Here is a 21,281-nt window from a genome sequence, read left to right as displayed (position 1 = left end):
AGATTTGGGGGTCTTCACATAGAAGGTCTTCTTATAGAATATCTGGAGGTCTTCTTTTAGAACATTTAAAGCCTTTTATAGAAGATCTAGGGTCTTCTTATAGAAAACCTAGGGTCTTCTTATAGAAAAGCTAGGGTCTTCTTATGGAAGATTTGAGGCCTTCTTATAGAAAAACTGGAGGACTTCTTATAGAAGACCTGAATGTCTTCATATAGCAGATCTGAAGGACTTCTTATAGAACACCTGAATGTCATCCTATAGAAGGACTGGAGGTCAGCTTGTAGAAGACGTAGGGGCCATCTTATATAATATCTGGAGGAGTTATTTTAGAAAATCTGCAAGAGTTGTTATACGTCATCTGGAGGTTTTCCTATGGTGGATCTGGAGGTTTCCTTATAGAAGACCTGGAAGTCTTCGTATAGAAGACCTGGAGGTCTACTTATACAAGATCTGGAGTTCTTCTTATAGAAGACCTGGAGGTCTATTTATACAAGATCTGGAGGTCTTCTTATAGAAGATCTAGGGGTTTTACAATAGAAGATCTGGGAGTCAAACAAAGTGAAACATTTCCGTTGGGAAAAATCTATGCCATATGGCATAGTATGAAATATAAAAAATCTGGCAGCTCTATTGAACTATATTTCGGATCTTTTTTCGTTTTAATTATTAAGGCAATGATTATCTACTAAATTAAATACAAAAAGTTAACAAAAAAAATATTTTAGTTAATAAAATATATAAAATTATAAGATGGTATTTTCATGCAAATTTTAAATCGAACGAGGAGCGCTTTCTCTTTGAGACATAACAATGTATAGGGTCCACCAATCAAAAATTTTTGTCGAATTATTTTTAGATAACACTTCTGGGAAAATACAAAATTATTAAAAAAAGAGTGCCCATAAGAATTTTGCCTTAAAACGGCCTTCAAAAACTGGTTATGCCATATGGCATATAATCCCCGAAAGGGTTAATATTATAAGTATTGCTATTGTATGTTTTCTGAATGCTATTCCTAATTAGACCATGTTGTTGAAGCAAATTGTACGCATCTCTTAATTTAGATACATTTCTGTTTATAACAACAGAAGCCAAATTTACATCAATGTTATTAATAAATGTTCTCAAAATAATTTTTTCTGCATTTGCAGGGCTAAACTCTATAGGCTTATCACTATCATACTCATATTTTTCATTAATCTTGCATAAAATTGATAGCAAAAGATAATAGTAATTTGTGATACCATGATTTTTTGATCCAAATGCCTGTTGAAAAAGCTGATGGTATGTTTCTTTTACTCCAAAGTTGGCAATTAATGCATTTTTTGTTTCGGTCCAACTTGGATTTGGCCCCAAAGTCCTTAAAACATGAAGAGCATCTCCTTGTAATTTGTTAATAATAATTCTTTTGAATATGTAATCTCTTGCTTCAGCATTAGATTCAACTAGTCCAAGAATTGTGTCAACTTCCCTTAAAAACGAGGTGAGGGCGTAAGAATTATCACCTCTAAATTCATGTATTCTTTGTGCATCTTTGAGTATATCATTTATTGAAAGGACCAGAGATAATTGTACGTTGTTGTTGCTTATATTGCTTGGCGATTGCATGTTTTGAGAAATTTATGTATTTTTTTCCTCTTTCAAAAATTGAAAATGAACAGATTTGTTCTATATGTGTGTTTTCGTTTCCCTCCAAAAATTGAAAAAAAAAATTAAAATTGATTGATTCGTTATTTGCTATTGTTTTCCTTCAAAAAAATTGGAATAAATGGATAGATTGATTGATTCGTTTCTTCGAATATGGATTTTCCCTCCAAAATTGATATTAAAAACTGAAAATATAATAATTTGTATTTGTATTCTTTAATGATTAGGCTTTTTGAATTAAAGATACGTTCCTTTTATTTGAGAAAGCTTCTTGAATTATAGGCTCATAAGATTGATTAGATTTTTTTCCCTCCAAAATTTAAAATTGACAAATTTTTAAATTTCTTGATTCTTTCCTTTTATCCGCTAAAGCTTTAGCTTCTTGAAATAAAGGTTCATCCTATATCGACTGCGCCAGTAATGTAAACCGCTTATTTATCCAGATTAAACGGATTTGTAAATAGTTTTTTGATAATTTATTTGAATTGAATATTTTTAAAATATATTTTCAGAATAATGAACTTATTTATTTAAAAGACAATTTCAGAGTGACAAAATATGAAAAATGTGTTGAACAGGAAATGAAAATTATGAATAACAGTAAATTCAAATATGTCGACAATAGAAATTATACAGAGTAATAATATTACAATATTGAGTAATATTATTATACAGATATATGTAAGTTAAGATAAATAGTACAATGCAAATGGTGAATGAAATATACATATTACTTATACAAATAAAGAATGGAGAGAAGGAATGATATTGATTTTCTTGTAATTGTAACAATATGGTAATTATAGGATTATGATAATTAGGATTTTGGTAATGATAAGGCTATCATTACTCGCAAGAAGATTATATTCCAAACTCATAACACGATTATAGAACTCGTGATTTTACGTCGTTTGGTTCATATCTCATGAGTGTGCTCCTTACAGCATCCTAGTAATCCTAGAATTGGAGCCAAAATTTCATGCGTGAATTTTCTTACAAAACATATTTTTTGCGTGTAAAATTTACAACTGTCATTCAATTTCCTTTGAAACCCGCGTGAATTTAGTTTTTTTACGCGACGGTTCTAATGAATCGACCGCGATCGAATTCATCTACTAAAACTGCGGATATAGATACCTTGAAAATCGAAAATCAGCAAAAATATATTTTGACAAATCCGCGTACTAAACCGCGTTTTTCTTTAAAATTTTTTACATAAATGGAATCCTTTACTCGCCCTTATAATATTTGCGAAAATACGTGTCTTAAAAAACAGAGATACGCGAGTAATATGGGTATTTCGCCAAAAATTGAATGTGGAGGCACATCCGCGGTTTATCAAGAATCTATTTGAAATAGGTGTATATTGACGTATTTTTGATGGGCGCTGATGAAACCGGATGCGCATCAAAATCGTATGCACATTGCGCGAATTTTACCTAGTTTAAGGTTTTTTGCAGTGCATGATGCAACTGGCGGCATACAATGACCGCTGAGTGAAACATCGAAATATGCATAAATATTGAAAGATCTAAAATCGGATGGGCATCAACCGACTTTAACTAGTTCGCGAATTACAGGCTTTTTAATTTTCATATCTTTTAAATTATAGTAATTTCCATATTACTCTTAACTCCCTATCCTTATAAGTTATCACAGTAAACAGTTAAGCTTTCACAATGGTAAACCATATATTTTGATAAAATTTTAGCAGAATACTTTAATTTATGTATTAGATTTTAGCGAAATAGTTGGATAACTCTCAAATATTTTTTTCTAATTTTTCGAAACAAACCAAAAAATATATTTTTAACAATAGTTTCCAACAATGAGTTGTTTCTCTTTTGTTGTTGTTATAATATGCAATTTATAAAGCCAATGTTTATAATTTTGGTTTCACATTTTTTTACGCGTTGTCTAGTTTCTGTACGTATTTTTAATTTAGTTTTTAGAGGTTCATACGGACTCTGAGTTAGTATAATTTAAATTTATTGCCAGATTTTTTTAATTTTTTTGATTTTCTGCGAAAATAAAAGCACATTTTGGAAATTTTGGTGCATCTACGGAAGAATATCAAATGCTGTTGCTGATATATGCTTACATTTTCTCAATAGAAAAAATAAGAAATTTTAAAATATTTTTTCTTTATAAGAGGATAAAAACCGCTATAACTTTTGCGCACATCGGCCAATTTCGTGAACGCGAGCAGATTGGAAACCAGATTTTTTCTTTTAACTCTATACAAAAAATCGTAGATGTGCTCGCGAAAATTTTTTTTAATTTTTTTCAAATGGAATTGCAAAGGAATTTTGTTATTTGCCATATACACTTTCTAGCCTAAAGGCTGAGGGTATAAAAATGTCATAAAAAAATTTGGGATATTATTTCGTGTTTTTTCGACAAAGTTGGTCCTGATATTTTTTGTGGTATACAATGTAAATCGGGACTTCATTTCTTTAGTGACCTATTGTGAAATTTGACGGAAATTTTGTCTTTGACATGATCCTTCTAAAATTATGTTTTGTGGTACAATTTTGAATATACTCAGATGAAGTACGACTTTAAACCTAAAATGTGTTTTAATTTTATTAGATTCCTGGCGTTTTAACAAGTTTTACAGATTTGGTGTATTCCAAGTCCTATAGTAAAATTTTATGACGAACAATTTTGTAGGATATTTTGAAAAAAAAAGAAACAAAAAGACCCCTTTGATGAACAGTATGAGGATTAATATTTTGTAGCAAAAATATTCCCATATCCTCATCAGTAAAATTGCCATAGGCACTGTATAACTAAAATTCACAGATTCCTAGGAATCTTAACTCGAATATTTGGTAAAAATTAGAAATGGACAGAATTCGCCCCGCCTACTTAAGTTACTTCCCGATGTAAACTTTAACAAGTAAAAAGTCGTTAAGTTCGGCCGGGCCGAATCTAATCTAATCTAATCTAATCTAATCTAATCTAATCTAATCTAATCTAATCTAATCTAATCTAATCTAATCTAATCTAATCTAATCTAATCTAATCTAATCTAATCTAATCTAATCTAATCTAATCTAATCTAATCTAATCTAATCTAATCTAATCTAATCTAATCTAATCTAATCTAATCTAATCTAATCTAATCTAATCTAATCTAATCTAATCTAATCTAATCTAATCTAATCTAATCTAATCTAATCTAATCTAATCTAATCTAATCTAATCTAATCTAATCTAATCTAATCTAATCTAATCTAATCTAATCTAATCTAATCTAATCTAATCTAATCTAATCTAATCTAATCTAATCTAATCTAATCTAATCTAATCTAATCTAATCTAATCTAATCTAATCTAATCTAATCTAATCTAATCTAATCTAATCTAATCTAATCTAATCTAATCTAATCTAATCTAATCTAATCTAATCTAATCTAATCTAATCTAATCTAATCTAATCTAATCTAATCTAATCTAATCTAATCTAATCTAATCTAATCTAATCTAATCTAATCTAATCTAATCTAATCTAAAAAATGTGTTCAGCTAGGTGAAAGGTACCACCTACGGGGCTATATCAAAGAGTCAACCTATCTTTAAATTTTTTGACGGAAAAGTTTTATAGCTGCAGGGAACTTCAAGAGTCAAATTGAGAGAAGTTTCATCAAAACAATTGTAGTATGTATCGCTTCAATTTGTTAATGATATGATTAAAATGTTCTTACGATGAATACCTAGGCTTGGCACGCAAATTTCACCAGCCTTATTGCTCGTCGTTTGGGGTGGGGTCTTGCCATTATTCATCGATACGTAAGCCAACTACAAGTTAAATTCTTTTATGCGTGCATAATTTTAGAAGAAGGAAAAGAAACTGCTGGAAGAATAGTATAAGAGAAAAGAGAGTCTATAGCCCGAAATATAGCCAAAAGTTTTAATCTCACCCAGATCGATCTGACCATGCTAAGGTGTTGGCCGCATGGTATGCCCACCCTTCCTGTTCACCGTATAAATTCAAAACCATGAAAAAATAAAAATTTCATACGGTAAACCCACATTTTATACCCCTACTTTACCTCTTCGAAACCTTTAAATCAAACCCTTAGGATTCAATTCAAAACATGATTACAAAATCATAAATTTATTAAGAAAAACAAAATCCATGTTTAAATAAATTCTACAAAATACTAACAATTTTCAACTCATTATAACTTCCAGAAGGAAAGTAAAAATTTCAGAATTAATCTTTATGAAGATCAATGTAAACAAATGAATTATTTGTTTGGTTTGATATAAATCAATAAATGAAAATTAAAGGATATGTAACTAAACAAGTTTAAGCCAAACTAACAATACCTGAAAATTATCCAATGCAAATTCAAAGGAATTTTTTTTTATATATCAAAACATATAGCACAATAGGGTATTTAAAAAAATAATATTTAAAAATTCATTAATAATTAAATGTATTAACGATAATAATGTGGAAAAGTTTTCAGTGAAACATATATTGATATTTAAAATGAATATAATCTGTATGTAATAATTTAAAATTGCATGTACGTGTGTGTTCATTTATTTCTATTGCATTTTTGTCTGTTAAAAGACATCATCAGCTGTTAGGACATTGACCTCTTTAGTTTCTGATCGCTAACACACACACAAACGCCTTGATACTTGCAAATTTTTATAGGTCGAATTTTAGCATATATGGTTCATATCATTATCATGTACCAAAATTGAATACCAAGTAACAAATCAATGAATATAGGCTGTTGGTAGGATGGATAAATTGATATAATTATTAAAAAATAAAAAAAAAAAATTAATTTAAATGAATTTCAATTTGCACATACATCGAAGCAGTGGTTTTCAAACTGTAGTTCACCAAAGAGCGAGTTAACAGAGTGGTTCTGCTATTAACAGCGTTACGTCTGTTAACAAAGCACACACAACAACATATCCATCCAACCAGTACAGCACTATGTATGATCAGCAGGAAATAAAAGGGAGCAAATACAAACGAGTGAATCCTTTAATTAACCCTTTAAAATCGCTTTAAATAATATAAAGGATTTATTGAAAGGATTTTCAAAAATAATAATTTAAAAAAAAATTATGTTTCAAAAAGATAAATTGTGAGAGAGTGAACTAACGGTTCATTCCCAAAAGGTGACACTCATTTGCATTTGCTCTGAAAAAAATAAAAATAAATGAGAGTATGACTTACTACTTAAGTTGCTGGAGCTCCCACGACGAAAGGCCTTTCAGAGGGGGTGAGGTTTACCAAATAAAAACCGCAAACTCCAATAAATTTGTGTATTTTGCTGATAGTATATGATGACTTGATGATATTTTTGCTGATATTTTCACTGTTTTTGGTTCACTTGGTTACAATTTAAATATTTTTTTATGCTATTTTAATAAAACTTTGAATTTGCATGTATCAATTTGTTAGGCAAACAACAACAACACAAAGATAAATTTTCTCTCATTTGCCAATCAAAACTGTTTCACTTTTCATCCGTTTCCACACTATTAACTCACAAAAACAACAATCATTATGCAAGATTCAATAATTAATCAACTAAAAAAAATAAATTAAAGTTTTCTTTCACCGCAAAAACTATTGTAAGATTCTATAGTGAAATTCACGAATTTTTATCACACTATGGTTCACTTGGAATTCCCGATGACACTTATTTGCAGCACTAGGGGCTCTTCGACACGTTTGCCTTGTTAATAACCCGACGGAACAGAAACAACTGTCTGTTAGAAATCTCCGTCTCTGCTCTCACAGTAACCACCTTTTGGCTGCCAGGGGTTAAACAAAAAGACCAAAGGCAAAGGGGATCCTAGGAACAACGAGAAAAAGAAGTAGCAAAGAAACATTACCTTCACACTTAAGAGCTCCTAATGAAGAATATCATCCTTACCAGGTGTGCAATTTTTGCAATCAGAACAGAGTATTGCCAGGAAATATAAAAACTCCACCCATCCAAAGAAAAACAAAGACCACCAAAACTCAATTCAGACTCGAAGCAAAACCAGAGCAAGTAATAGCTGATGCTGGTGGTTAAGTTGTGTGTTTAACACAGCCAAGAAAGAAAATGCAATTTCACTTTTAATGCAGCAGAAAATTTAACAGGAGGGAAACTTCGTTTCTGTCAAGGATAACAAGATTCTTTTGGCAGCAACAGAATCACTCTTAATTTTTTTAAGGATAACAAATTCCCTTTAAAAATTATTTTTGGCTGCACTGGTATCGACTCAATGTGTTAACCACTAAAAGATCAGAACTAAATGACCAAGATGTCTGCCTTGCCACTGGCTTTTCTAACCTCGGCTAAATCAATGGTGCAAATAGCTGAATCACTAATATTACCACAGAATTCCAGAATTCAACATGTCTCCATTCAATGATACTGCAACATATATTCCTAAATGCATATGTATAGGTAATCACTCAAAAAAAAAAATAAACCCAAAAGAAAGTGTAGAAATTTTCACCACTTTCAACAGGGGAAATTATAGTAACAGATACTATGCAAAACACCAACAACCGAATTCGCCGCTGAAGGAAACTCATCCTTGAAACTCGATAATACAATATTTTGAAATTATTTTATGTTTATACATTTTAAAATAGTAGAAAACAATAAAAAATATTATTTGAAATCAATAAAAATAATACTGGTAAAATAAAAAAAATTATCGATCCCACTGGGATTCGAACCCGGGATCCCGAAGTCCCAGTCGCCGGCGCTACCACTAGGCTACCCAAAGCCTGGATTTAGTTTCATCAAAATGAATACATCAACGGGCAAACAATGTAACTACATGACACTGTAAGGAGATAATAATGCAGAAACAGAGATCCTAAAATAGAACAAGTTCATCAAAATCCACTAAGTGGAATACATTAATGTGGAATCTAACATTTTGGCGAGTAATGTTAGTTAACACTCAGAGGTGTCAAACCAATTTTCTTGGCGTGCCAGTATAAATAAAAATATGGTAAAATCAAAGCGAGAAAAATATTTTAGAAATTCAATGTTAGAAAAAATCTACATGCCCCACTATAATACCCCCCGCCAAAATCAGACTTAACGGATGTAAAAGAAGTGAAGGCTGATACAGCATGTAGATTTTACTCTACTGCCGCATGTCTTTCGCGTGGTAAGTACCAAGTAATTTGCCTTGGAGGTCCTCCAGCTCATAATAGCAGTTACCTAATTTTCGCCGAACTCTACATTTGATGAAAGTAGGGGCTAGCTTTGCATTGTAACCTTTCTCAAAGTTGCTCTGGCTAAAATTTCTCCGGAAAACTTCTTGTCCAACACTATAGGAGACTTCACGAGACCTGAGATTGTATTGCTTTTCGTTGCGTTCCTGTTGCTTTCGCATGACTTGCATCGCTTTTGTTCTAGCTAAGTCAAAAGTATCGGATCTGTTAAAGTTTATAGATCTATCTTCCAAAATATTAAGATTCCTTAAAAGGTGATAGGTCGAACCGTTCGTGACCATATGTTGGCCGAACGCCATGAAATAGGGAGATGTCCCAATAGCAGTATGTACAGTGGACCTGAGTGCACAAGCTATGTGACTTAATTTGTCATCCCAGTCCTTTTGGTCGGGGTGAACATATGCTTTGATGGCTGAAATTATGGATCTGTTTACCCTTTCTGAAGCATTAGCCTGGGGCGAATGAACAGCGGTGTAAACATGAGAAACCTTATAAAATCTTAAAAGCTCATTAAACTTCTTTGCGCGGAACTGTGTTCCATTATCGGAAACTATACATTCTGGAACGCCGAAGGTATGAAATAGTTCTTCTTCTAAATATTTTATTACGACGTCAGCTGTAAACTTTTTCACTGGCCGAATGAAAGAAAATTTTGAAAAGTGATCAAGGACTATGAAGATCCCTATATTTCCTGATCTGGAACGGGGGTAGGGTCCTATGAAATCCACATATAACTTTTGGAAGAATCGTTGAGTACTACCGGTATCACCCATGGGTGGTCTCATTACCTTATTGGGATGCTTTGTGCTTTTGCACACTTCGCAAGAGTTTATGTACTTCTTAACATCCGAAACTAAGTTCGGCCAGAAGTAGTATCTCCGAATTCTTTCCAAAGTTTTATTAATTCCGCAGTGAGAAGATAGAGGATCATCATGATGCTTTTGTAATACCTCTGGTATCATAGCACTAGGAATCCACAACTTCCACGAACTATCATCGGTTACCAGATCACCAACAGCATGATCGGTTCTCCGATACAAATATCCGTCTATAATTTTTAAATCTGGTGTGGCATCACTATTCCTTCCAACTCTCTCCAACAACCCCTTATACTCCTCGGAGGAAAAATGTTCAGATTTTAAGTCCACAAAGACACCACCCTCATTTTCAACTTCTGACAATGAGAAAATGCCCGACAAATCATCCGTGTTGGTACGCGAAAGCGCATCCGGAACTATGTTTTGCGATCCCTTCCGATGTTCAATTTTAAACCGGTACCCTTGAAGTTTCAAAGCCCATCTAGCCAGCCTGGTGCTTAAGTCGGTCTGGGACATGAGCCACTTAAGAGAAGCGTGATCGGTGATCACCGTGAACTCATGTCCCTCGACATAAGCTCGAAACTTTTTAATGCAAAGCATTGCTGCTAAGCATTCTTGTTCGGTGACACTATAGTTGCGTTGGGCTTGGTTTAGTTTCTTGGACATAAATGCCACCGGAAACTCATCACCCTCCGCATTCTTTTGCACCAATACTCCTCCTATTCCTGTCTTGCTTGCATCACAATGTATGAAAAACGGTTTTGTGAAGTCAGGACTATGCAAGACAGGGGCTGTGCTTAGAATGGACTTTAACTCTTCAAAGGACTTTTGGGCCTCTTCGGTCCAAATGAACTTTCGATTACTCTTCAATAAGTCTGTCAAAGGGGTCGAAATCGCGGCATAGTTCCGAATGAACTTTCGGTACCAACCGGACATTCCCAAAAATCGCCGAACCTGCTTTACCGACCTAGGTATCGGAAACTCGGTAATTGCCGAAATTTTATCAGGGTCTGTGCGAATTGTACCATCCCCAACCACGTGACCTAGATAGCGAACCTCTGATCTACAAAACCTGCTTTTTTCGACGTTTATCGTCAACCCTGCACTTCGGAGACACTTAGCCACTTCCTTGAGTACCACAATATGCCTTTCGAATGTTGGAGATACCACTAGGAGATCGTCCAGGTAGACCAACACTTCAGTCCTGAGAGACGCCGGAATTACCCTGTCCATTAGCCTGCACATGGTCTGCGGCGCGTTACAAAGGCCAAATGGCATGACCTTAAAATGGTACAGGGGTCTCCCTGGGACTGTGAAGGCAGTCTTACCCTTCGACGATTCATCTAGCGGTATCTGCCAAAAAGCATCCTTTAAATCAAGGCTTGAAATAAATTCTGCTTTAGGCAAGCGACTCAATATACCCTCAATGTGTGGAAGTGGATAAGCATCCCCTTCAGTAACAGCATTGAGTTTTCGGCTATCTAGACACAATCGGTTTTTGCCTGGCTTCCTATGAAGGACTATAGGCGAAGACCAAGGACTTGAGGACTCTTCTATCACACCCATAGCTAGCATGCGGTCCAGCTCTGCATAGATCAGTTTTTCGATTGCCGGAGAGACAGGGAAATGGCGTTGTTTAATAGGGGTGGCTTCACCCGTGTTTATGGTATGGGAAATTAGGTTGGTTTTCCCTAGACCCTCTTTCGCAAACGAAGGAAACTGATCTATAGCAGCCTGAAGTAGAAACTTCTGATCTGCAGTCAGAGGTTTTTGATCCAATGAATCGTCGTTACATAAGGACAGATCAAGACTGGCAACGCTATGAAGTAGTGAAGAAGGCAGTAAATCGAAAATTTTCCAAAAATCGATACCTAAAATCAAGTTCTGAGAAAGATTCGGGACTACGTATAGGGTAATTGGAAGGCTTTTTCCACGAAAAAGTATGTTAGTGGTAAATACACCGGAAATACGCTGTGGTTTCCCATCTGCCGTGTTGACAGTGGTGTTCAGCTTTTTGTATGGGACATTCGAGGACAGAAAATCTATAGCAGCTTGAGATCCTAGGCATGATACCGAGGCACCTGTGTCCAAAAGACCTATCATATCCTTCTCTAGCAAACGCACCTCCGCATAAGGACGAACATCTCCTGGTCTACCAAGGACCGAAATATTAAAATTCTTTTTCAAATCCTTAACTTTTTTCCAAAAATCTTTCATTCTTTTAGTGGACCGGGGTACCCGAGATTCTTCATTAAAAATCTTATCTCTAACTTTCTTATAATTTTCCAATCGTATATGGAAAGGTATTATTGGACGAGTTCCTGAATTAATACACGAAGGACTACAATCTAAATTAACATAACTTTCTTGACTTCCATTTAGAATTTTCAAATTCCCTGGAGAAAATTCATACGAATCCTTATGTCTAATACTGTCATCTAACAAGGACGAATGACGATTAAGTAGTTTTATGTCGTTTGAGACGACTGTTGGCAGGTTTTCGGTCTGGGTGCACTTCTCTGTGCAGAGCTCTGGTAGTTTTTTGGATTGCTATTACATTTGGTACAATTTGGTTTGTATACCTGAGGGGTACCGCATCCATAACAAAACACAGAGCGATCTGCGAGACACTCCTGGTATCTATGACCCGATTTCCTACAGTTCCAACAAACTGTTGTAAGCTCTGAAACCTCTTCATATTCCAGTAGCTCCGGATCATCTCCACTATTAAAATCTACTTCGGCAGCTCTTCTAGAAAAATGGTGCGACCTACTGTTGGAAAAACCATGTCTTCGATTTAAATCTTGCAAGAAAAATTCTCTACGCCTACATATTTCTCTTAACTGGCCAACGGATGTTATAGACATGTTCAAAATTTCATGTTGTATATCCGGTAATAGATTACGACGCAAAATTTCAACCAACACATTATCTTCAAGAGGCTTATCCAAACGATCTACCAAATCCATAACCGCTTCATAAAATACGTCGAATGGTTCATTGGGTTTCTGTTTCCTATCTCGGATAAGTTCTCTAAAATCTATATCTGTACGTGAGTCCCTATACTGCTGACGCAAAGCCTTACAGAGATCTGCCCACTGAACAACTTGAACTGAACGGTGGAACCTCCAAAACCAATCACTGGCCTTACCGTCAAAGAGCGCACTAGCACTTCGGCACAGTGTTTCAAAGTCACCGTTAAGAGTCTGTCTGGTGAGGGCTTCAACGCGGTATATGAAGTTATCAACGGGTAAACTAGTAGAACTCCCATTAAATTTAATCTTCCAGTTAGCTATGATTTGGCTAACCTTATCTGGACGAAAAGCCAAGTCGGAAAGAGATGTAGGATTGCTAGATCGAGATCTATTCAACGAATTTCCATCAATATTAATTTGACCATAACCATTGTTACATCTCTCATTATTCGACTGTGGCAACCCTAGCAACTGTTCTAATGTCCTTTGCTCGACATCGGACACATTCTGCATAGTTGGGTTATTATTCCGAACTGGAGATGAAGCATTGACAGATTGAGGACCCTGATTTATATTTAAACGTGCTAAACTAGCCTCGACACTCTTATCTACCATTGAGGATATCTGACTGGTCAAGGATTGGACAAGCTGTGCTTGTTGATTATTCACTAGAGAAATCACTATGTCCTTAACATCATTGATGGTGAGACTTTGTTGAGAATTTGAAGAGGTCGTAGGGTTAGAACCGGGTTCATGTCGAAGTGATTCTTCAGTTCTATTTGCATCAAAATTTGTCGCTTTCGAATTAGACCTGGTGGTCATTGAGGGGGCAGGCTTTTGGATGGCCGAAGAATTCGTCTGCTTAGAGTCTTTAATAATTTTAGTCCCACATACCGGACAATCGGAATGTATTTTAATGTAACTACTTATGCAGATCTTGTGAAAGGTGTGTCTACAAACAGTTTCCGACAAAACAGAAGGATTCTGAATCGCTGAACTGCAAATAGTACAAAAAGGAGAATTATCAACAACAGCCCCACCAGCTGCCTGCATATCATCTGAACTCCTATTAAGTGGCATCGTAAATCTCCACAGTATAGTCAGTCAAAGCAGGAAAAAAAATAATACGAAAAACCAAATAATGGAACTAATAACAAGACCAAGCCAATTGCTAAACACAATCAAAACTCAGGGAAAAAAATTTTAACTGTAATATAAAATTCACTAAAGAATTTTTATATGAAAGAAAAAACGCAAAAATTAAAAAAATTGTTGTATAGAATTCACTAAAGATACTATTCGAATCTTTGAATGAAGGAAAAGTGCGAAAATCAAAAATCAGAAAATTATTCGGGTTTGATTCTTCAGGTATTCGGAACAATGTAAAGTAGGGCAAAAACTAATAAACAATCGATGGGCAAAATAAGAAAAAGGAAGGAAGTGAATAAAAAGAACAAGAAAAGATTGGGCTATAGACAGGTGCTTACTATGGTTAAAAACATCATCATTAATGATTTTAAATTCCAAAGAGTAAAATGAATAGAAATGTAGAAGCATCAAATCAATACCTAAGTGGGGGTCAGAATTAGAACTATACCCAAAATCTGAATTCGCTCAACTTTTATACCAAAACGAAAACTCTACCAAAGAAGACAGACCGAATAATATAATTTCTGGTATTATGGCTTTGCACTACTGCTTTTGAACCATAAAAATTCCAACGAAATTATTTTATTCCGATTAGAAAAATAAGAAACAAAGAGAAATAGGAAGCAAAAGAAAGATAAAGTGAAAGGAATAGTTAGGAGAGTAGAACCTGAGTGAAATTAACCTACGATATATGAGATACCAAGACTATTTTTCCAAAATTTAAACTGTTTAATAACTCCACTCGGGCCCCACGTTGGGCGCCAAAAACTGTAGTATGTATCGCTTCAATTTGTTAATGATATGATTAAAATGTTCTTACGATGAATACCTAGGCTTGGCACGCAAATTTCACCAGCCTTATTGCTCGTCGTTTGGGGTGGGGTCTTGCCATTATTCATCGATACGTAAGCCAACTACAAGTTAAATTCTTTTATGCGTGCATAATTTTAGAAGAAGGAAAAGAAACTGCTGGAAGAATAGTATAAGAGAAAAGAGAGTCTATAGCCCGAAATATAGCCAAAAGTTTTAATCTCACCCAGATCGATCTGACCATGCTAAGGTGTTGGCCGCATGGTATGCCCACCCTTCCTGTTCACCGTATAAATTCAAAACCATGAAAAAATAAAAATTTCATACGGTAAACCCACATTTTATACCCCTACTTTACCTCTTCGAAACCTTTAAATCAAACCCTTAGGATTCAATTCAAAACATGATTACAAAATCATAAATTTATTAAGAAAAACAAAATCCATGTTTAAATAAATTCTACAAAATACTAACAATTTTCAACTCATTATAACTTCCAGAAGGAAAGTAAAAATTTCAGAATTAATCTTTATGAAGATCAATGTAAACAAATGAATTATTTGTTTGGTTTGATATAAATCAATAAATGAAAATTAAAGGATATGTAACTAAACAAGTTTAAGCCAAACTAACAATACCTGAAAATTATCCAATGCAAATTCAAAGGAATTTTTTTTTATATATCAAAACATATAGCACAATAGGGTATTTAAAAAAATAATATTTAAAAATTCATTAATAATTAAATGTATTAACGATAATAATGTGGAAAAGTTTTCAGTGAAACATATATTGATATTTAAAATGAATATAATCTGTATGTAATAATTTAAAATTGCATGTACGTGTGTGTTCATTTATTTCTATTGCATTTTTGTCTGTTAAAAGACATCATCAGCTGTTAGGACATTGACCTCTTTAGTTTCTGATCGCTAACACACACACAAACGCCTTGATACTTGCAAATTTTTATAGGTCGAATTTTAGCATATATGGTTCATATCATTATCATGTACCAAAATTGAATACCAAGTAACAAATCAATGAATATAGGCTGTTGGTAGGATGGATAAATTGATATAATTATTAAAAAATAAAAAAAAAAAATTAATTTAAATGAATTTCAATTTGCACATACATCGAAGCAGTGGTTTTCAAACTGTAGTTCACCAAAGAGCGAGTTAACAGAGTGGTTCTGCTATTAACAGCGTTACGTCTGTTAACAAAGCACACACAACAACATATCCATCCAACCAGTACAGCACTATGTATGATCAGCAGGAAATAAAAGGGAGCAAATACAAACGAGTGAATCCTTTAATTAACCCTTTAAAATCGCTTTAAATAATATAAAGGATTTATTGAAAGGATTTTCAAAAATAATAATTTAAAAAAAAATTATGTTTCAAAAAGATAAATTGTGAGAGAGTGAACTAACGGTTCATTCCCAAAAGGTGACACTCATTTGCATTTGCTCTGAAAAAAATAAAAATAAATGAGAGTATGACTTACTACTTAAGTTGCTGGAGCTCCCACGACGAAAGGCCTTTCAGAGGGGGTGAGGTTTACCAAATAAAAACCGCAAACTCCAATAAATTTGTGTATTTTGCTGATAGTATATGATGACTTGATGATATTTTTGCTGATATTTTCACTGTTTTTGGTTCACTTGGTTACAATTTAAATATTTTTTTATGCTATTTTAATAAAACTTTGAATTTGCATGTATCAATTTGTTAGGCAAACAACAACAACACAAAGATAAATTTTCTCTCATTTGCCAATCAAAACTGTTTCACTTTTCATCCGTTTCCACACTATTAACTCACAAAAACAACAATCATTATGCAAGATTCAATAATTAATCAACTAAAAAAAATAAATTAAAGTTTTCTTTCACCGCAAAAACTATTGTAAGATTCTATAGTGAAATTCACGAATTTTTATCACACTATGGTTCACTTGGAATTCCCGATGACACTTATTTGCAGCACTAGGGGCTCTTCGACACGTTTGCCTTGTTAATAACCCGACGGAACAGAAACAACTGTCTGTTAGAAATCTCCGTCTCTGCTCTCACAGTAACCACCTTTTGGCTGCCAGGGGTTAAACAAAAAGACCAAAGGCAAAGGGGATCCTAGGAACAACGAGAAAAAGAAGTAGCAAAGAAACATTACCTTCACACTTAAGAGCTCCTAATGAAGAATATCATCCTTACCAGGTGTGCAATTTTTGCAATCAGAACAGAGTATTGCCAGGAAATATAAAAACTCCACCCATCCAAAGAAAAACAAAGACCACCAAAACTCAATTCAGACTCGAAGCAAAACCAGAGCAAGTAATAGCTGATGCTGGTGGTTAAGTTGTGTGTTTAACACAGCCAAGAAAGAAAATGCAATTTCACTTTTAATGCAGCAGAAAATTTAACAGGAGGGAAACTTCGTTTCTGTCAAGGATAACAAGATTCTTTTGGCAGCAACAGAATCACTCTTAATTTTTTTAAGGATAACAAATTCCCTTTAAAAATTATTTTTGGCTGCACTGGTATCGACTCAATGTGTTAACCACTAAAAGATCAGAACTAAATGACCAAGATGTCTGCCTTGCCACTGGCTTTTCTAACCTCGGCTAAATCAATGGTGCAAATAGCTGAATCACTAATATTACCACAGAATTCCAGAATTCAACATGTCTCCATTCAATGATACTGCAACATATATTCCTAAATGCATATGTATAGGTAATCACTCAAAAAAAAAAAATAAACCCAAAAGAAAGTGTAGAAATTTTCACCACTTTCAACAGGGGAAATTATAGTAACAGATACTATGCAAAACACCAACAACCGAATTCGCCGCTGAAGGAAACTCATCCTTGAAACTCGATAATACAATATTTTGAAATTATTTTATGTTTATACATTTTAAAATAGTAGAAAACAATAAAAAATATTATTTGAAATCAATAAAAATAATACTGGTAAAATAAAAAAAATTATCGATCCCACTGGGATTCGAACCCGGGATCCCGAAGTCCCAGTCGCCGGCGCTACCACTAGGCTACCCAAAGCCTGGATTTAGTTTCATCAAAATGAATACATCAACGGGCAAACAATGTAACTACATGACACTGTAAGGAGATAATAATGCAGAAACAGAGATCCTAAAATAGAACAAGTTCATCAAAATCCACTAAGTGGAATACATTAATGTGGAATCTAACATTTTGGCGAGTAATGTTAGTTAACACTCAGAGGTGTCAAACCAATTTTCTTGGCGTGCCAGTATAAATAAAAATATGGTAAAATCAAAGCGAGAAAAATATTTTAGAAATTCAATGTTAGAAAAAATCTACATGCCCCACTATACAATGTAGACACTCAACAATGGACCCATGTTGACGAATTTTAGTGAAGAAATTTCGTGACCACTGAAAATTCCCGAAAATCGTGAGGTACAGTTATATGGGGGGATATACCAAAACATGTACCAATATTGACGATTATTTTTGATATACAAAATTGTAACTAAAATTCTCAAAATACCGATCATTACAGCTAGTTCGGTTAAAAATTGCAGCTAAAATTCTCAAAATACCGAAAATCGGGAGCTACCGTTATATGGGGGCTATACCAAAACATGGACCTATGTTGACGATGTTTTATGACCACTGCGAACTTCAAGTGTCAAATTACAGCTACTGCGGTTAAAAACTGTAGCTAAAATTCTCAAAATACCGAAAATCGGGAGGTACCGTTATATGGGGGCTATACGAAAACATGGACTTATGTTGACGATGGTTGGTGGAGATGTTTCATGACCACTGAGAACCTCAAATGTCAAATTGCAGATAGTTCGGTTAAAAATTGTGGCTAAAATTCTCAAAATACCGAAAATCGGGAGGTACCGTTATATGGGGACTATACCAAAACATGGACCTATGCCCATATCCTTTAAGATATAAGTTTGGTGATCACTAGGAACCCTAAGTGCCAAATTATAGCTAATTCGGTCTGCAAATGTGGCGAAGAACGTCAAAATACCTCAAATCCGGAGGTACCGTTATATGGGGGCTATACCAAAGAGTGGACCGATATAGCCCATCTTCGAACTTGACCTGCCTATGGAAAAAATACCCTCGGGTGCAAAATTTCAGCACTCTACCTCAATTATTGCGGACGCTAGAGTGATTACAACAGACGGACATGGCTAGATCGTCTTAGAATTTTATCCTGATCAAGAATATATATACTTTATAGGGTCGCAAATGATTAGTTCGATGTGTTACAAACGGAATGACAAACTTAATATACCCTCCATACTATGGTGGAGGGTATAAAAACGCCGATACACGTATATCATATTTTTAGCCCTATTTTCATAATCTGCTTGATTGTCCTTGTCATTTTTTTCGCTATTGCAGAGTGTAATGAAAACACACCTCGTGCGATAGGCATCCTGACAAATCGTAACGTACTATAAATAACTTAATTACCTTCTCTCATACAATAACCATGGTTTTTTTTTTTGTTATTTATTCAATAACAACACGAATGTCATAATTAATTCCACGAATTACATTTATTCACATTGTTTCTATAAATTTACAATATTTATTAATTTATTTACCCAATAATCTCAAAACAAAAACAGAAAAAACAAAACATATGAAAATAATTTTAACAACAAAACATGTTGTGCTACCAAAGACATTTTCCACCTATTAACCCATATCCCATATCCTTTGCACGCAACAACACAACATAATTTAGAATGTTTTTCGTATGAATCCTACAACAACAGCAAACATCGAAACAAAAATATCGTACTAAAAAAAGACTATACAACGCATAATTAAAAGTTAGACGAAACTAAAAATATATTTTACAAATGTAAAACTTTCAATGACCAGATCATAAATTTTGGTAAAATCCCCCATTTAAATACAACAACAGAAAAGTCAAAGCAAAACAAAACATGTAAAGTTATTGTTGGTTTTTTTTCATTAAACATTGACCCATTGTGTGGCAAAACACAAAAACTACAAGTATTTGGGTTAGTAATAGCTTGTTGAACAATTTATTGTTGTGGACTTATTTAATGCATGAATGTACATATGTATGTATGTATTTGTTATATTTAAACAAAAAATGGGAAAGTTTAAATTTATATTATTTAAAAAATTTAAATAACTTATGTCGCAATTAATGTATCCTATTTTTATAACCTCCACCATAATAGCCCCCATATAACGGTACATTCCGATATATTGAAGGTTTTAGCCTCATTACCACACCGAAATGTCTTCGTTTGGGGTATAAAGTTTCCACCTGAAATTTGTCGGTATAGGCCCACGCTTTAATATAGCCGCCATACAACAAACAGTACCACCCGATTTTCGGTATTTTAAAAATTGTGGCCTCACCATCCCACCAAAATGGCTGAAATTTGTTAGTTAGCCTTCGCTGGGTGTATAAAACTTTTCACCACAAATTTGTCGATATAGGTCCACACCTTCATACAGCCGCCATTTAACGGTACCTCAAGATTTCCCGTATTTTGAACCTTGTGGCCTCAATATCCCACCGAAACGGCTGAAATGTGGTATTTAGTCTTCGTTGGGGGTATCAAACTTTCGACCTGAAATTTGTCGGTATTGGTCCACGCCTTCATATAGCCGTCATACTTTCGCCTCCCGATTTTCGGTATTTTGAAAATTGTGGCCTCAATATCACGCCGAAACTGCTGAAATGTGGTATTTAGTGTTCGTTGGGGGTATCAAACTTTCGACCTGAAATTTGTCGATATAGATCCACACGGCTATATGAAGCCGCCATAAAACGGTACCTCCAGATTTTCCGTATTTTGAAAATTGTGGCCTCAATATTCCACCGTAACGGTTGAAATTTGGTATTTAGTCTTCGTTAGGGGTATACAAGATTCCAATTGAAATTTTCCGGTATTGCTCCACATCCTCACATAGCCCCCGTAGAACTGCCTCTCCAAATGTTCGGTATATTGAAAATTTTGGCTCCTATATCCCACCGAAATTGTTTAAATTCGGTTTTTAGTTTTCGTTGGGGGCATACAACTTTCCACCACAAATTTCTCGATATAGGCCCACGTCTTCAATAGCCCACATATAAGCATAGCCACCATTTAAGATGGATCGTTCTTACTTGTTTAATTATGTATTTTATTCATACTTACTTACTTAGCTGGTCCATTACAGAACATAACTAAGAAAAGATCTCCAATTCTCTCTATTTGTTGCTTCGCTCTCTGTAATACCGCGCCTTTGCCTGTCTTTTCCACTTGTTTGCTCCATCGATTCCCTGGCCTGATAGTTCTGCGTGCACCGCCATGCTTTTTAGTGGGTTCATCATCGCTCATTCGTTATATCTCGATGCGTTTATCTATACCAGCATCGCCCAAGAATTTCCATCAATGTTTTAGTATGTGTGTATGTATGAGAGAAGAAAACAACAACCACATTATTTTTATTGTTTGTTTTCATTCACTTACACTGTAAGTGAGAGAGAGAAGCAAATGCAAAAACCGCACTATACTGTCTTTGTAAAGAAGACCGTGTCTGATCTATACTGATGTCGTTGTATAGCAGATACAGCTCCTGGTACATACGACGTAGATATTC

Source organism: Musca autumnalis, unplaced genomic scaffold, assembly GCF_047663935.1.
Source record: "Musca autumnalis isolate F117 unplaced genomic scaffold, ASM4766393v1 scaffold_2, whole genome shotgun sequence".
Lineage (NCBI taxonomy): Eukaryota > Metazoa > Arthropoda > Insecta > Diptera > Muscidae > Musca > Musca autumnalis.
This window is presented reverse-complemented; position numbering follows the sequence as displayed.